This window comes from Pan paniscus, chromosome 11 (assembly GCF_029289425.2).
Source record: "Pan paniscus chromosome 11, NHGRI_mPanPan1-v2.0_pri, whole genome shotgun sequence".
Taxonomy (NCBI): domain Eukaryota; kingdom Metazoa; phylum Chordata; class Mammalia; order Primates; family Hominidae; genus Pan; species Pan paniscus.
Window position 1 is genome coordinate 72,534,362 of NC_073260.2, and position 18,067 is coordinate 72,552,428.

General features: G+C 33.0%; 2 long non-coding RNA genes across 2 annotated transcripts in view; both read left to right on the forward strand.

The window, feature by feature from the left end:
• Positions 1 to 9,979: 9,979 nt before the first annotated feature.
• Positions 9,980 to 16,296, forward strand: LOC117981707 (uncharacterized). The gene is made up of 3 exons (XR_004673326.2): positions 9,980 to 12,549; positions 13,478 to 13,613; positions 16,164 to 16,296. It is a non-coding gene; the product is annotated as an uncharacterized LOC117981707 (long non-coding RNA).
• Positions 16,297 to 17,182: 886 nt separating this feature from the next.
• The window catches only part of LOC117981708 (uncharacterized), a 45,116-nt gene continuing 44,231 nt past the window's right edge, over positions 17,183 to 18,067 (forward strand). Inside the window, exon 1 of the long non-coding RNA XR_004673327.3 lies at positions 17,183 to 17,280. This is a non-coding gene — a long non-coding RNA (uncharacterized LOC117981708). The remainder of the gene's footprint in view (positions 17,281 to 18,067) is intronic.

The window sequence follows — 18,067 nt, forward strand, 5'->3', positions numbered from 1 at the left end:
AAAATATAAAAAATAATGTACAGATAAGTAAAAGATATAGAAAGCAAAATGAAAATTCTAGAGCTTACAAATGCAATATCTCATTTTTTAAACAAAATTCAAATTATTTCCAATATTCTTTACATCCTCTCACCATCCCACCTTGGAGACTTCAACTGAATGTTTGAAATGGTCCCTCAGCTCACTGATGACATTATCCATTACTTTCATCATTTTTTCTTTCTGCTTTTGATTTTGGTAGTTTCTAATGCTATGTAAGTCCACTACTTTTTCTTCCGTAATGCTTAATCTTCTGTTCATCTCATCCAGTGTACTTGTCATTTCAAACATTGTAATTTTCATATATTGATGTTTGATTTGAGTCTTTTAAGTATTTTCCATGTATCTACTTAACTTTCCAATCTTTCCTTGAATATATGGAATGCAGTTATAATTACCTTTTTAATGTTCTGATATACTAATTCTATCATGTATCATTTCTTGGTTAGTTTCAATTGAGTATTTTTTTCTCCTCGTTATAGGTCATATTATTTTGTTTCTTATCATATCTTGATTGGATGACAGACATTGTGAATTTTACCCTATTGGTTGTTGGATGCTTTTGTATTTTTTTATTTTAAAATATTTAGTTGACAAGGATTAAATATATTCAAGGTGTACAATGTGATGATAAGGTATACATATATATGTGTAAGGATTACCACAATCAAATTAATTAATACATTAACCACCACTTATGCCTTACTTTAAATTCCCCAGAACTTGTTCATCTTATACCTGAAAGTTTGTACTTTTTGACCAACATCTCCCCATATCCTTTTCCTCCCATCCACTGAAAACCACCCTTCTACTGTCTGCTTCTATGAGTTCAACATTTTCAGAGTCACATATAAGTAATATCATACAGGATTTATCTTTCTATGTCTGGGTTCTTTCACTTCCTATAATGTCTTCCAGGTTCAGACGTTTGTTGCAAATGGTTAGGATATCCTTCTTTTTTATTATTGAATAATATTCCATTATGAATATGTACCACAATTTCTTTATCCACTGTACCATCAATCTTTATCTCTGGATGGAAAATTAGGTTGTTTCTATATTTTGGCTATTATGAATAATGCTGCAATAAACACCAGGATGCATACATCTTTTTGAGATCCTGATTTCATTTCCTGTGGATACATACCCAGAAGTGAGGTTTCTAGACCATGTTGTAGCACTATTTTTATTTTTTTGAGGAAGCGCCACACTGTTTTCCAAAATGGTTGTACCAATTTACCTTCCTACCCACAGAATAGAAAAGTTCCCTTTGTTCCACAACCTAATCAAAACTTGCCTTTTTCATAATAGCCAGCCTAATAGGTGTGGGGTGATATCTCACTGTGATTTTGATTTGCATTCCTCTCATGATTAGTGATATTGAGAAAGTTTTCACATACATTTTTTCCATTTGTAGGTCTTTGGAAATATATCTACTGAAGTTATTTGCCCACATTGTCATTGAATTTTGGGTTTTGGGGTTTTTTTTGTTGTTGTTATTGAGTTGTATGAGTTCTTCCTGTATTTTGGATATTAAATCCTACTAGGACATATGATTTGAAAATATTTTCTCTGATTTAATTGATGCCTTTTTATTTTGTTGATAGTTTCCTTTGCTATGTGGAAACTGTTTTAGTTTGTTGTAGTCCCACTTGTTTGTTTTGGCTTCTGTCGCCTGTGCTTCTTTTTTGTCATATCCAAAACATCATTGCCAAGGCCAAAGGCAAAGGGCTTTTTCCCTATGTTGTTGTCTAAGAGTTTTATAGTTTCAGACCTTATGTTTCTTTTATATGGTACAGGACAAAGTTCCAATTCTTTTCTTTTGCCTGTGGATATCCAGTTTCCTCAAAACCATTTATTGAAGAGACTTTCCTTTCCTCATTATGTATTATTGGTGCCTTGGTATTAGTTAAATATCATTTAACTCTGTTCCTGAATAGCTTAGAAACAGTTTACTTTTCAACTGTTAGGTGGAAACGGACCTGTTCAATCGGGAGCTAATTTTGCCCCATTAATGAGGTAAATGTCTTTTGGGAACGCTCTCCGATGCCTTTTGAGTTATCAGGTTATCTGGTGTGGTTGATGAGAATGGGAACTATTTCAAGTGTGAGTTTCAGGGCTTGATCTCTTTAACCCTCCGGGTGGTTCTATCCCCAGGCTTGGATAGTTCCCTCACATTTGTGCATTCAGCTGAAGACTATAGAGGAACACTTTGCAGATCTCTGAGACACTCCCTCTGCACAACTGTCTCCTGTCAGGTATATGCTCTGCAAAGTTTAGCTGTCTCTGCCTTTCTGAACTCCCAACGTCATCTTCTCAACTCATAGAGAAGGCTAGGCTCCTTTTGGGAATTTCCTTCCTTTGCCAAAGGCTGTAAACCCTATGGCAAAGAGTTAAGGTGGTATGCTGGGGCAACTGCAGGCTCACCTCCTTTATTTCTCATCTCTGAGATTGCCATACTTTGTTGCCTGATAGGCATTGTCTTAAACACTGTTGTTTTATATTTTTTGTTTCTCTTTCTCTCTTTTTTTTTTTGTAATAGTTTTGGGTGGAAGTGTATATCCAGTTCCTGTAGTTTCCTTAGGCTGAAAGTGGAAATTCCTTCCGCTCTAAAAAAAATCAGATTAAAGAAAAAAAATCCCACTCATTTTTCTGTAACTTATCTTCTATCATTAATTTTACATCTTCTTTTCTCAATTTGAGAGTAACACATTATAAAAATGTAGCTTCAACAGGGAGACTTTTTCAAAGACTCTTATTGTCTATTGTTAACTATTGACATGAGTTTTCTACTCATTCACTTCATTTTATTCTAAAACAGAGTTTTGTTAGGCTAATATACTAATGGATCCTTATGATAAAATATAGATAATACAGAAAGAAATTAAAAATAAATTTTAAAAATGTTTCTTGATAAATTGGTTTATAACATCTTTTCAAAATACAGCTTGGTCAAACATAAATATTCCTAGTCACCACACAAAATAATTAATTAAAAACAGACAATAAAATGTCTAATTGGTGCCTTATTACACAAAAAGTCTATACTAAAATATAGACATTGAAGCCAAAAAAGGATTTTTAAAGAATCAAAGCAGATTAAAAACCAAAATTTCTTAGAAAATTGTATTCTACATTAACAAAAAATCCAGTTAAAATTATTCTGATGTATACAAAACTTGGTATGTTAAATAGCATTAAAAAACTGAATTTTTAGAAAATATATTTTATATATTCCACTGAAAGCAAGAAGCTGAATAGTTATTTGTAATTATGAATTTAGAATCAAATAAAGCAAAGAAGGCTGAAGGTGGAAATAAACATGAAAAATATACTAAAAATGTCACATATGCCATGCAAGTGGTTGGATTGTTCTAAAACGATTCCCTGATTCACAGAAATCATCACTGTTGTGAAAAAATGTTAGAATGCTTTCAAGCACTTCATTGTTTTGGATACTGTGTCAGAATCAACTAGTTTGGGGCCAATTTTTATTTGTCTTTATTGTTTATTTCTAAAAATGCTTCACAATGTTTATCCCCGTGAGAATCTACTTTAATCATATTAATTCGTTTTTTCTTTTTAAAAGAATTATAGGCAAATTATATAATATATAAATCATATTACATACAATTTATTTGGAACATGCACATTTTAGGAAAATATGATTACCATCCGTAATTTACCTGCCATTCTCCCTTCATTAGTAATTATTTAAAAATTTGTTATTGTAAATGCTTATTGAATCATTATTTGCAATTTAGGTTATGCCCTTTTTGTATTTCTTAAGTAGAACTTACTGGATTCAGTTTTAAGACAGTTTTTCATCTGCTTTTCACATGTTATAAAGTGGCTTTTCAAAATGTATGGACTGGCCCCCAGTGAGCACATGTTTGTTTCACTGTTCTGTCTACAGAATGTCACTTCTTCAATGAATGCTAGTAGCTATCTTAAGTGTAGTTTCCCTTTGTACAAATAGCATTACCTGTCTTTGCTGTTGACCTTGTAGTTCACTTCTGTGCAAGTTACTCATACATTAGAAAAATTCCCTTATGAAGGTGACTTCATTGCTAAATCTTTCTAAATATGATCTACAAAATTTATAACACTGCAGAAAGTGATTGATAAGAGATAATCTTCTAAAGAATGTCATCCAAAGAAGGCTAGTTTGGGTATTGAAAGATAAATAGATTGATGTTTATTTTATATGTATTTCTTCACCATACCAAAATTTGTTGACTTCTTAACTGCCCAGTGAAAAAATAATATCACTCCTGTTTTATATTTCCAGGTAAGTGGCTCAAGGAAGTGAACTAATAGAGAATGCCACACCAGAGGATATTAAATGCTCCTAGAAGTTGTTGTGGAGGAGAAATACTGAGCATTTCTCTTATTAAAACCCTTGGTAAAATATTCTGAAAGAGAAAGCAGATAGAAGTAGATTTATTATCTTCATTTTAAAATAATTTCAGGAATTTCCTTGGAAGCTGCCTTTCGTGATGTTATTAAGGTCACTCATCGTATTTCCTGAAGTGCTGTTCTTCCTTCCTAGTTTCCTCTTTATTTCCTACTTTATGGCTTTTGTATATTGCTGGGCTACACTCTTTGGCCAAATTTTGTTTTTTAAAACAGAGAATTATAAAAGCAAAAGCTCACGTGAAAGTTAGTGATGTAATGGTTTTATGAATATTAACTAATTTTACCTTTAAACATTACTATGGGATGTGTACTGATATTTTACTTTAACAAAGAAGGAAATTTAGCTAGAAAATATAAGTAACTTACTTAAGATTCCACATCTCTAACTGGTAGAGCCAGAAATTGAATTCATTGAGCCCTGACTCCAGAATTTATGTTCACTGCTACTATACTTTTCAGGCTTTATGATTGTTTTGATAGTTCTTAATTCCAAGAAAATAAGGGAGGGAGGGTGAAAAATAGGAATAAAGGAAATAAGAAAGGAAGAAAAGAAGAATAGGCAACTGATCTACACTTGTGATGGAAAATTGCTTTTTTTTTTGCTCAACATCCCAGTTATCTATCATTTTAATGTCACAGGACACAAACTGATTCTTCAGTTTGTTAGAGTATTGATTTCTTTAAATTTCTGCTGTGGTTGTTTCCAAATAAGATATTAATATTTAACAGCCATCTAAAGGAAAAGAGGTAGACAGTTTGACAGAAATTAAACTAGTGAGTTTGGAGGTGGACTGCAGCGGCACCACAGTATTCAAACTGGTTCTTGTTTTGTTCTGTGTTTTTTTGCATTGTTGTTTGTTTTGTTTGTTTGTTTTTAACATTGACTTTCTTGCTTTATTTCAATATGTTTAGCGTAGGCTTACTGAAGAAATTTTGAAAAAAAATAATGCACACAGATTTTTTTTTAATTGCTGGCTTCTTCATTCCTACCTTTTCTGGGGGAGAAAAACAGTGTGGAATACATATTTGGAAATAAATGTGTACACCTAGACTCAATATGTGAGACATGGACATAATAAAGTTCCAGCCAATTATTAAGCATCAAGGTTACAGAGTTTCAGTTCCTAAAAGCAACATGACGTTGGAAATAACGAATGCAGATTTCAGTAACTAACCTATTCAACCAAGGAGGAAAAAATCCAGATTTTTTTGAATTATGGTGTATTCTAAGGAATGGTATTTTTAACTTTATTTTGAGATATTGTATTATTTTTCTTTCTATTAGGAAATACTCTTTTTACCTTTCCAATGGAGCTTGTCTTCATTTAGCTTTAAAGCTAACTAGTTTTCTATTTGATATAAGTTACTATTTCATTACTATTTTCAGTGCTGTTCAATGAATAGATTGCTTAGCTAACATAATATATTATCTGTTAAATGATACACCTCAATTTTATTAAAACCTTGATTTACAAAAAGCTGCTTTTGTGGGTTACTTTTTCCTTTAAAGTGAAAAAAACCTAATTCTATTTTGGGAAAAGAATATAGAATTAGTAGATTCTGATTTTGTAGACTGTTGAGGGATATCATCCAATAGCAATAATAATGTATCCTGTTAAGTATGTTTAAACAGTAGACTGTATATTAACACTGCTCCTCTTGAAATTACAACTTTCTCTTTACATCACATGATTTATTATGTAAACTTGAGTACACTGACCATACAGATTTTTCTTATCTCTGTAGTAATTCACAAGAATGGCTTTTCTTTAATAATGATAGTGTATAGCATGCCTGTCAAATTTCTAAAATTGATTTACAATTATTCCCATTAATCCTCCAAGCTTACCAATAAGGTAGGTGATGTGAGCTACCTAGCCACTGGAGGTAAGTGAAACAGAAACATGAAAAGTGGCTATTTCTAGTTTCTCCAGTAAGTGGCAAGAACCAGTAATGAAAATCTAAACCCAAGGAACCAGTTAGTATCTGTGCCTTAACATATTCCTAACACAATAATCTTAGAGTAGTTGGAAAACACAATTTGAGGACAATGTGAAGTAATAATAGAGCAAGACTCTTCTGACCTTCGAGGGCACCTTTTGTCTATTAAATTGTTATCCTTACAGAGCTTCTCCAACCCCATCCATTTCATAAAGATCAAGGCATGGTTTTCATAAAAACCGAGCTGAGTCAAAATACTCATGATTATTTAAAACTTTGAAACAATACTCACAGGCCATACTCATTTCTCACTTGATATATTTATAAATATACTTTGACATTGATTATTTTCTGCTTCTACCACTAAACATCTGACTTGTTTAAACTCACATTTGAGCATTTGGAAGCAAGAGCAGGCATGCAAAATATGTGATAGAATGTGATGTCCAAAATAACAAATTTTGAGGCTAATTTTTTTTTCTAAGTTATATATAACAATGCTTAACCTATTTGTGGTTAAGTATCACCGTAAGACTAATTAGAGAATAAATTTAGGTAAGATAAATTTTACCAAGAAGTAGAGAGTAATATCTATGATAGAAGAAAAATACAACTTGTATTTATTTCTTAATGGTTGAGATCAATCTTTTACTATGAAATATATTATTTCAAAATATACTCATTCAAAATATGTTGTCATAGCCTTAATTACTTCCTATTTTGTTAAAGTAACTGGGAAATAATTTTGGGTCAGAGTTACAGAATAGTATTGAAATACTCTATCAGACTTTATATCTTTTATGCAATAATTTATGGAGATTTCCTTTCGAGAGAGCAAATTAGCATTCCTAAAAACAAGGGCTAGCTTTTCTTTTGTTATTAACACCTAACATTCACTCTTGAAATTTTATCATAGTTTTACAAGTTACAATTAATCAAACCACTTTGCCACTAACTGGCAGTTGTTGCTAAAGTTTTATGGCAAGTATTTCCATTTATTAAAGGATGTACACATTCATTTCTCTTGAATATTTATTTATCTTATAATGTTCATCTAACAGCAATTCAACACCTCTCTGCTTCCCTTTTTTGCATAAAGTGGATTCCTGTGTAATCAATAATTTCTAAGAGTACAAAGACTTAAGAGAGCAATGAATTCTCAAAGCTGAGGTTATTCACAGCTCGGCTAACACACTTGTACTAACTGAACAAGTTCTCTTTCCACATTTTCAAATGTGTCTCTGAGTCTCTAACCACTCCTGTCCATTCACCCTCCCCCAATATTATTTATCTTTCCACTCCCACACCCTTTCTCATTGGCATCTTATCTATTCTTACAGTTCCAACCGCCATCTGTTGATATCTTCCTAATCTGTATCTTCAAAATAGACTTCTATTTCAGACTTGTATAATTTAATGGGAAGCAGATGTCTCACAGACACCTCAAGCTCAACGTCCTGTTCCCACCCTCTCACTTTCTATTGATACTGTCTCTGCTGTCTGTACTCCCTTCCTTGTTCTTTTGCACGTAAGTACGATCATACAAAACCCTATGTAATAGACACGATAAGACCCTTTAATGTCTGTTACTGACCACATTTAATTAGTCACTAAGTTTTGATAAATTACATATCCTAAAATGTTTCTGTTTCTACTTTTTATGTCTTTGGGTCAGTCCCTTATTTGTGTGTGTGTGTGAACATTAATATAGGATTTCTTGACCTCGACAATATTGACGTTTTGGGCTGGATAATTCCCTGTGGTGGCAGGCTGTCCTGTGCATTGTAGTATGTTTATAGTATTACGGACCTCTACTCAATAGATGTCAGTAGCACTCCCATCTTTTTCAGTTGTGAAAATAAAAATATCTCTAGATGTTGATAATTGACCCCTGAGGGGCAAAATCACCCTTTACTGAGAATAACTAAAATATTATAATACAATTGCTTATTAACTTATTCCTGCATTTTTTTCCAGTCCATCTTCCACAAAAGTTAATTTTTCGAAATTAACTCCCCTGTTTAAAACCTGTCAGTGACTCCACATGGCCTAAAGCCATTGCCCAAATGTCCTTAAGCCATTTATTGCCTCACTGATCCATTTTCTTTTGACTTGTGAATGTTACTCAAAGAGAAAAGAGTTAACTCTGAAATCTTTGTATTTAATACAATACATGGTACAGACATCCTAACAAACATTCTTACATTCTTAACGCTAATGTTTAACCATAACTTCTAGGTAGCTTTGACTAAATTTAGAAATATATTTAATTACCCCAAGTCTTTCTTTCCTTGATTTCTTGTATTATATTTCTATATAGCTGGACCAGACAGAAGACTACAGTTCAATAAGAAGGAAACACATTCATTTTCAGTATTGTTAATAAAGAAGCTTACCTAAAAGAAGGAAATCAAAACAAGGTCTGTAAGCTGTACATTTTAATTCCTATTCTCCTTTCCAAATTATGTTGAGAAAACAGAGAAACAAAAACAACTGCCCTACAGAAAGGACAGCATATATTTCAATGTACAATTCAGAAGCACCTGCATTAGTTAGAAATGCCATAGCAGTAACCTGACCTATTGTTAGAAATCTAGCAAGTACATTTTTCATTGTTCCCCAGTGGGACTTTATGCCAACCAGTATTGATTGTGAGAGTTTCAAACTTCTATTAGATTCTACTGTCACTTAGTTGGTAATTATTTCAGCCCAACAATAAGATGATTTAGAGTTGTGAAAATAAATGGACGGAGGCTATGCAGACTGGGTTAAACTGCCCAATACTTGGGCAAGCCTTATCTGAGTTCTCTTTCTCCTTTGATATCAGAGCATGAAATCTTCCCAATATAGATATTTCTGTAAGACTTTTGCATTCTTAACTTTTAATTAGTCATGGAAACCATTGCTTTAATTTCTTTAAAGTATGATATGTTCAGTTGCTATAAGAACTTAATGTAACTCAGTATAGTTCAGAGGGATACCTAGAGTTTGCACAAACATAGACATAAAGTGATGTGAAGCAGGACCTAAGGTAAATGGGAAAGAATAAGTAGGCACTGGTAAAAAGGAGCATACACAGGAATAGAAATGGGATGTCACCTGGTTTCAATAAGTATATAGGATTTTACCTCTTTGAAATAGAGACTAGTAGAGATATTTTGTTTTGCTTCCTCTAACATAGCATTTCTACTAAGCTCCTGTAAGCCATCTATTTCTTCCTCAGTTGGTAAGTGCATTTACAACTTTCATCAATCTATAGTGTGTGTAAAAAGGGTGGGCTTTGGAGGCAGGCTGCTTATACTCAAATTCCAACTGTACCACTTGCTAACCGTGTGGTGTTGGGTAAGTCATTTAACTTCTCTGTGCCTAGGTTTTCTCATCTGAAAATTGTGGTGGTAATAATGCTACTGATCTCATAAGATTGTGATATTGAATTAATGACCCATGTAAAATGCTTATAACATTGCCTGCTAATGAGCAGCCATTCAATAAATGCCGTCTATTACTATCCAGCACAGACTCATACAGCTAAATATTAATACAAAGACAAAGGCAGGTAGCACCTCAGTAGTCAGTCTCAGATGGCCAGGGCATTCCTGACACAAATGGGAACAACTTCAAATAACTCTTCTTTCTTTCTGTTCTACCTTCTTTCAGGTATCTGTTTCCTCTTCATGTGAAATTTGTAGTACTCAGTTGTCTCCTAGTTTACCTTATGGTTTTGATGCCTTCGACACTTGGCCTAAGTTCAGAACTTGAAATAAGAAAAAATAAAGTCAGTTACATCTTTTACTTGTAATTTTAAAAGGTCCTGGGTGATGGCTTTCAAATATGAATACTCCATAATGTGTCAAGATTTTTCTAGAAAAGTTTGGCCAAGGAGCATGGATTTGTCTGCTGTGTTCACTAGCTGTTAACAGATAATTTCTTCTTTTGATTTTTCCATTCTATTTTGTTCTAAATCATCTTTTCCTCCCTTGTTTCCTAACATCTATTTTTTTTTCACTAACTTGACATTTTGCAACGCTTATTAGACAAACGTTATTCACAGAATTTGGAAGCTTTTGCCTGATATCCTATAGACTTCAGGAGAAAGGTACTATGGAAAATATTACTGTAGTTATTATTAACAATAGCGATAATAGCACACCACAGCTGTGAAAGAAATGGGAGGAAGTGCATCCAAGGGCTTTTGCAGACATTTTAAGGTTCACACAGCAGAAGCTTAGAAATAGATCTCCTCTTGTATTTTGGCCAAACCAAATCTATCTCTCGATTTATGTTAATTATAACTAAAAACCCAATCCCCAAGGTCTTGGTCTTTTCGTCTCCTCATTTAGAGCTCATTCTTTTTCACTGGCTAGTAATTACTGTCCAATGTCCTGACCACCCAGCTGTGCTCTGACAATGTTACCTAGTTTTAGCAATGCCATCTTCTGCTGAGGTGAGCACTCTTTCCTGCTGCTTAGTGACCATTAAATCACCCCACAAAGATGCAAATACCTGGCTCCTTAGTGCAAAAAGAGATGGCAATATAAGTCATCTATTTTTGCACGATGCAAGTAAAACTTACATATGAGGAGCAAATGAATTAGATTTTTCTGGATATTTGTTTCTCAAGATTGTATTTAAAGGTTTAGATCGTATGGCCAGGGAAGGCACCTCTGCAGCTTACCACAAATGGTTCTAAATAATTTTCCAAACAAGTGCTAAATTGCTGAAGGAAGAAATTTCATGTTTCTTAAAAAAGTATGAGAGGAAATAAAACCCTGATACATGTCACTTTAATAATCATTTAAAGTAGAGTCTGGAGTTCTGTTTTTTAATTGACACCTTCTCTTCATTCTACCATTTGCAAAATGTACAAAAGAAGACAGTCATTACTTTTGGAGCCAACAAATCACTAACTTTCAGCATGACCTATTGACTCCAGGTAAAGCAGCCCCAAAAGTGTGATTTTTAATCATATATAAGTGAGCCCTCATAACCTTATTTCATTTTATCATATCTTTCTCATCTTCAAATTCTACCCAAAAGAAAGTTAGTTTTCAGCTAGTCACATGATTAGGAATTTAGACACATGATTTAGCCCATAAAGAGGAAGATATAAATGACTAAAAATAAAGCTTAGGTATCCACATTTTGAGATGCGTTAGTGGAACCACTTACCATGAAATCACATTTTGGCATTGGTAAATATTATCATTTTTGAAACACTTGATGAGAAATTTGGGGTATAAAATCTGTTAAAGGATTCTACCCTTTAAAGGAAATTTCAGAACGATCAAGCTACTTCTTGTAGCTAAAGCTTTCTCTGTTTGATGGTTCTGGAAGCCTTGTCTTTAATATGTTTATGTTAATTATAGATATCAAAGGTAATTATACAAAGGTAAAAAAGTGAAATATCCATTTATCTGAAGAATGAAAGTTACATTAAGTGGTAGTAATTTACTGTTATTTTCCAAGAAATTGTTCAGCTATTTTCAATTTATGTAAGTTATAGTCTTGATGGAAGATTGTTTCAGCAACTACTTAGGTCAAATGGGGTTTTTGGCTCTTTAGAGCTGCATTGTCCAGTATAGTACCAGTAGCTGTACTTGACCATTAAGCACTTGAAATGTGACCAGTCTGAATGGCAATTTGATGTCAGTGTAAAATAGACACTGGATTTCGAAGACTTAATACCAAAGAAATGTAAAATATCTTATTAATAATTTCTATATTGATTTCATCTTAAAATAATTATTTGGATACAATGAGTTAAATAAAATGTATTATAATTTCATGTGTTTCTCTTCATATTCTCAAGGAAAAATTAAAATTTTAAATTTATATCTAACTCATTATATTTCTATTAAATTATTCTGCTTTGGAGAATTAAACATTGTTGACAGCAAAGATCCCAGGAGAAAGAAGAGAAAAGAATGAAGAGGACAATATGGGTTTGTGTCCAAATGCATCTCTTTATTCTGGTATCTGAACAATATATAGAGAGAGCTACCAATAGGAGCAAAAAAAAAAAAACAAACAAAAACAACAACAACAACAAAAATAAAACAAAAAAACCGTTTTCACGAGGAACTTTGAGGATACAATCATCTCTGCTTGGGAGCCACTGCCACAGAATACAAAAGAAATGAACATGAAGAGGTTTGCATTTTTCTTGCTGCACGTTAGGCTATTAAACATCCTGCACACATTCTGTGGCTTCTTTCAGATAATCTTCTACACTGCAACTAGGGGAGGCTATTGAATGTGATGGTCCCCTCAGATGCCTAGAGGAAGATGAAAAATGGTAATCAGATATCCTAAAGTTATCTTTAGGGCACTGGCAAAATAGCAGCAATGCCTGGTGGAAGCTGACTTTGTGCATACACATGAGAGCCCACAGAAAACTTCAAACTTCATGGTGGGCTGCAGAAACAATTTGGGAAGATAGTATGAAGAGCCAAATTCCTATTGCCATTATGTCACTCCATAGGTACCTATAAACTAGGGAAACTTGGAAAAAAATTAGAGTCCCCAGATTTACTCTTCAGTGGTCAAAGTAAGAAGGAATATTGAGATTTGAATTTTAATCACTACCTTCTGTTTTCTTTCAAACAATAATTTTCAATTATCATTAGGTTTTTTTTTTGAGCTACTAGCTGCTATTTTAAAATAAAACATTACTTTTGGATAACTTATTTCTTTTCAACAATTGAAACTTTATTTTCCTATACAATATTTGGGAAAAATCATTTCTCCCTGTGGGTTTATTTTGTTCCATTTGTTCTCCAGTGCTGGGCCTGGTTAAGAAACTTTTCTTTGACCTTTTTGGACATTTATTTCTCTCAGCTCCTCTTACAATTATTTAAGGCCCAATTCTTATTGTAAGTTCCTAATTGATGCAGGTAGTTGAATGAAAATCACCCATTGCCACTCCCCCAATTCGCTTTCTGAATTGGAGAGAGAGGATAGCTGGAGGTGTTGTCCGTGTCTGTGGATGTGGTGGGGAGGAGTCAGAAAGTGGAAACATGGACATATTTTTGTTAGAGCTCTAAATCTAGTGATACATTATTGATTTTGTCTCTGCCAGGAAATAAAACCTTCAGCTGCAGCTAAGAATTTGGAGGTTACTGAAGGAGGTTACTTTTTCAAGAGCAGAAGTAAGGATTCCACTGAATTTGCTCACCAAAGATAAGTCAGCAAAGAAAACTTACTGAAGAATACAGGTTGTCTACTGTGTTTTTCTTATTTTTTTTGTGGAGGTTATTTGATCATGTTTATTTGAAAATTGACCCCTATATGACAATCCATTCTGTTGAGTTTATTGTTAAAAGAGCAGGAATGATTAATGACTATAGTGAAATTATGGATTCCTATTGTTGCTAAGCTAATATTGTAAGAACCAGCTAAATCTTATAATGTATGATACATTTATGTGTGGCATTCTTTGGTATAGAAATGATTGTGTAAATGCTGACGCTATGGGGTTTACCTTCTGCCTAAATCAACATCAGTGCTAAAAATACATATAAATAAGGTGAATATTTTGAATTTATTTAAGTCCCTTCTCCAAAAAAGAATAATAATTTAAATTTTTTTGTAGAACTATGAGAAAAGCTAACTAATTTGCATAAACTGAGGAGCACAATTGGAAATAGAGAAAAATTATTTATTATTTTTAAGTGAATGCAAGTTTATTAAGAAAGTAAAGGAATAAAAGAATGGCTACTCCATAGGCAGAGCAGCAAAAATTATTGAATTTTTAAGTGAATATAATCATATTGCTTTGACTTATTGTCATCTATTTATAAGAAATAGCTATTCCACAATCTTCTTAATGTTTAAATATTTTGTAATAAACATATTAATATTGTATATGTTATTCATATATATTAATAATAACTAATAAATATATATTTCTTATTATGTACCTGATATTGGAGTAAGTATTGAGCCTGTGAGGTGAGTAACATTATTATGTGATTTAACAAATGAGGAAACTAAAGTCCTTAAAAATGGTGGCTTTTGTTGACATATGTTGTTTTGAATGCTTTCCTTCCTGTTCCCCATGATTTGGCAGGAGTTCCTTGGGAAACGACTCCTCCACTGAATGCAATCAAGTTAAAACTATCAAGCCATATACTTTTCTGCCTTCTATAAGAATAAATGATGGTCAAATGTTCTTTCTTTCGGGAACATAAATCTTAAGCAGGCTTACATAAGGAAGGGAAGTGGTTGAATCTGAGGTAATTCCATGGTAGTCTTTGAAGAAAGCCTTCCATGAGTTCCCAGTCCATATCCTCCAAAAGGTTTCTAGGATATGCTTTATTTATGCCTAATTTTCCAGTCTTCCCTTTAATATTGTGTGCTCTAATATTTTATTCTCTCTCTTTTTTTTTTGCTTCACTTAGTTAGAATTTCTTTCAGCCAATGAAGAATTCTAATGAGAAGCATGAATCTGTAATTTTGCATATTCCAGAATAGTTATGATCTAAACATTACATCCTGCTGTATCCCTAAGTACTTGAAATCTGGATATTCCAGTTTCAACAACGAGATCTTAAAATTGTAATTCCCATATCATGTTATACATAAAGTACCAGGCGATCACTGTACTTTGTTAGCCTACTTGCAGGCTTTGAATTATTATGTTGGAAAATGTGGTCACTTTGAGTACATTGCCTTTGAATCATGAGTAGCTGGAGATTAATTATGTTCTTCCAACTTATTGGGCTTTGTGACCTTTACTTATTTATTCATTTATTTGGTACATTTCCTTTAATGATTTCAACTTCTGTTCCTGTGACCTGTACTGCAGTCTTTCCCTTTATATGCAAAGATTCTGCAATCATTGGATATTTTTCCATAAGATTTTTAAATTGAGATGCAATTCACATACCTTTGCATAATTTTTATTATTTTTAAAATGTACAATTCATTGTTTTTTAGTATAGTATATTCACAATGTTCTGCAACCATCATAACTAATTCCAGAATATTTTTATAACTTCAAAAAAACCCTATTCCCATTGACAATCACTTTCCATTCTTTTTTCCCCCAGCCTCTAAAAATCACTAATTTATTTTCAATCCAGTTACACTGTTTAAATATCTTAACATTTTTCCTTTTATAAGACAATTGTTCTTTTATTTCTTCAACTTATATTAAATGCTTAGGCATTCTCTACTTTTATCCACTGACAAAAAAATCAAGACATGTTTTCCTAATAGCAATTGAAAGAGATAAAATAACTGCAAAACATTTAATCCCATATTTTTTTTCAGACCTCCTTAATTCTCCTTTTAAAATTATTAATTTATTTCTGAGCTTGGGAAATTGTATAACATTATGATTGAATTTTATCTGATTCTGGACAAATAAAAAATGACAACAGATTGAAAAGATATGAAAAGTCAGATTCAATAACCTTCCATATAGTCATTTGGGTTTTTTTCAGCTTCCAATCCCACACTTCCTTGACCTAAAATAGATAAGGAAAGTCTCATCTTTAATTAAACAACTTGAAGTAATTTGGATTTTTTTTGAATATACACTATTTCTCATGATCTTTTTAAGGCCACTTCTGAAATAAAAATATTTTATTGCAAGCTTTGGATAAATATGCAGTTAAGAAGTATGACATAATTATGTCCATTTACCCATGTATAGTTATCAAATAATAATTATTGTTTTCCCCTGCCTATTCTAGAAAAGATTTTAAGTAGCTGTGTTTTTAAATTTAGTAATTTTTAACTTGAATCTCCACTGTTCTCAGACAGCATATCAGCTCCTGCTTTCCAGACAAACTTCCTGGGTCTTGGGAAGAAGAAAGCCTCAGACTAAGAACTCTCTCTGGACTCAGACAGCCTGAATTCAAATCCCATCTCTATTCTTACTAGTCATATGAACACAGGCAAGTCATTTAACTTCTTTGTGTCTCAGTTTTCTTATATATAAAATGGGAATAATGTAACTTACCTAGAAAATTTGTTATCAGTATATGAATTAATAAGAGTAAAGTTCTTAAAATTGTGAGCAATATATTCCAAGGGCTCATTTTATACTATCAATTGTGAATTAGAGCTATCCTTTCTTATCTCATCAACTCAGTTATTGAGACAGCAACAGTTTAATTAAAATACATCTAAACCGACCCCACACCAAAAATTAGTTGTTCAACAATTTAGTTGAACAACTGTTAAGTGATGAGCATGTTGATATGTTCTTTCCTTGCTTTCTTTCCATTTCCTGACAACCCTGTAAGTTGGGTAGTATTTTCATTTTACCAATGAATAAGCCATCTTTCCGAGTGGCTGAGTAACCTGCTCATGGCTTGGATATTCTTTACATTACTTTCTTTCCAAAAATTCCCCTGTTGAAGTGATTCCTAATGACTGCGAGAATTCCAAAAGCCCAAATAAATAAACTTTCTGGTGTTTTTAAAGTCTCATTCTTAATGTGATCTCAGATTTTGGTCCTATCATTTGGTCTTGTCATATCTTCTTTTTAGCAAAGTTTAAGTAGGATAGCACTGTAGGACCACGTGTAGAAAGCATATAAAAACCAGAAAAACAATCATATAAAATTCATTTCAGGAAGCAAGAACCTATGTTTTTAAAAATCTGTCACACAGCCAGTGTTAGGGTTCTTAAGGTCTAAACTAAAGGTATCTCATTCAAAATTTTAATTCTATATTTATTTCTAAAAATGGAGAAGATAGTGAAGAATGAAAGAGAAGCAAAACAGATCCTGCAGGTTGTGCTCACCACGGTGAAAATCATTATTTGCAACTCCCACAGGAGAACCATATCCATTCAGCTCACTTTGGGCCACCTGTGGAGCCTGATAACCAGGGAACAGAGAATCTGTTGAGATCCAAATTTGTGTGCCAGGTAATAAACTCCCCAGGATAAGCATCACACATCATCCTAAAGTAGCAATTTTACCAACTGTAAGCAATTTAGAACAGTCTTTATATTAAAATCTATTAAAGTCTTAAAGGAGCACATATATTGAATCACTTTAAAAAATATAACATCAGGGTCCCCGTTGGAAAGAGCTATTATACCTTGTATTAGTCCGTTCTTGTGTTGCTAATAAAGCTACATCTGAGACTTGGTAATTTCTAAAGGAAAGAGGTTTAATTGACTCACAGTTCCACATGGCTGGGGAAGCCTCACAATCATGGCACAAGGCAAAGGAGGAGCAAAGTCACGTCTTACATGGCAGCAGTCAAAAGAGAGCTTGTGCAAGGGAACTCCCATTTATAAAACCATCAGGTCTTATGAGACTTATTCACTAACAAAGAAAAGTATAGGGGAAACTGCCCTCATGATTCAATTATCTCCACATGACCTCATGTGGAGATGGACATGTGGGGATTTTTACAACTCAAGGTGAGATTTGGGTGGGGATACAGCCAAATTATATCATACTCTAAAGTATTTAATTAAAAAATTAGTGAAGAGACTGTTTACAGAAATGGGTATAGAACAACAAAGGATGGTGAAACACCCAGGAACTGTCAACAGTAGGGAAGTCATTGCCAAATTCAGAGGGATTATTTCTCACTCATCTTTACATTAGTGTCTAGCACAGTTACCATCACATGATTGCTATTGTGATCATCATTATAATTGCTATCATTTAATAAATGCTTCCCATATCCTGGCCACTAAG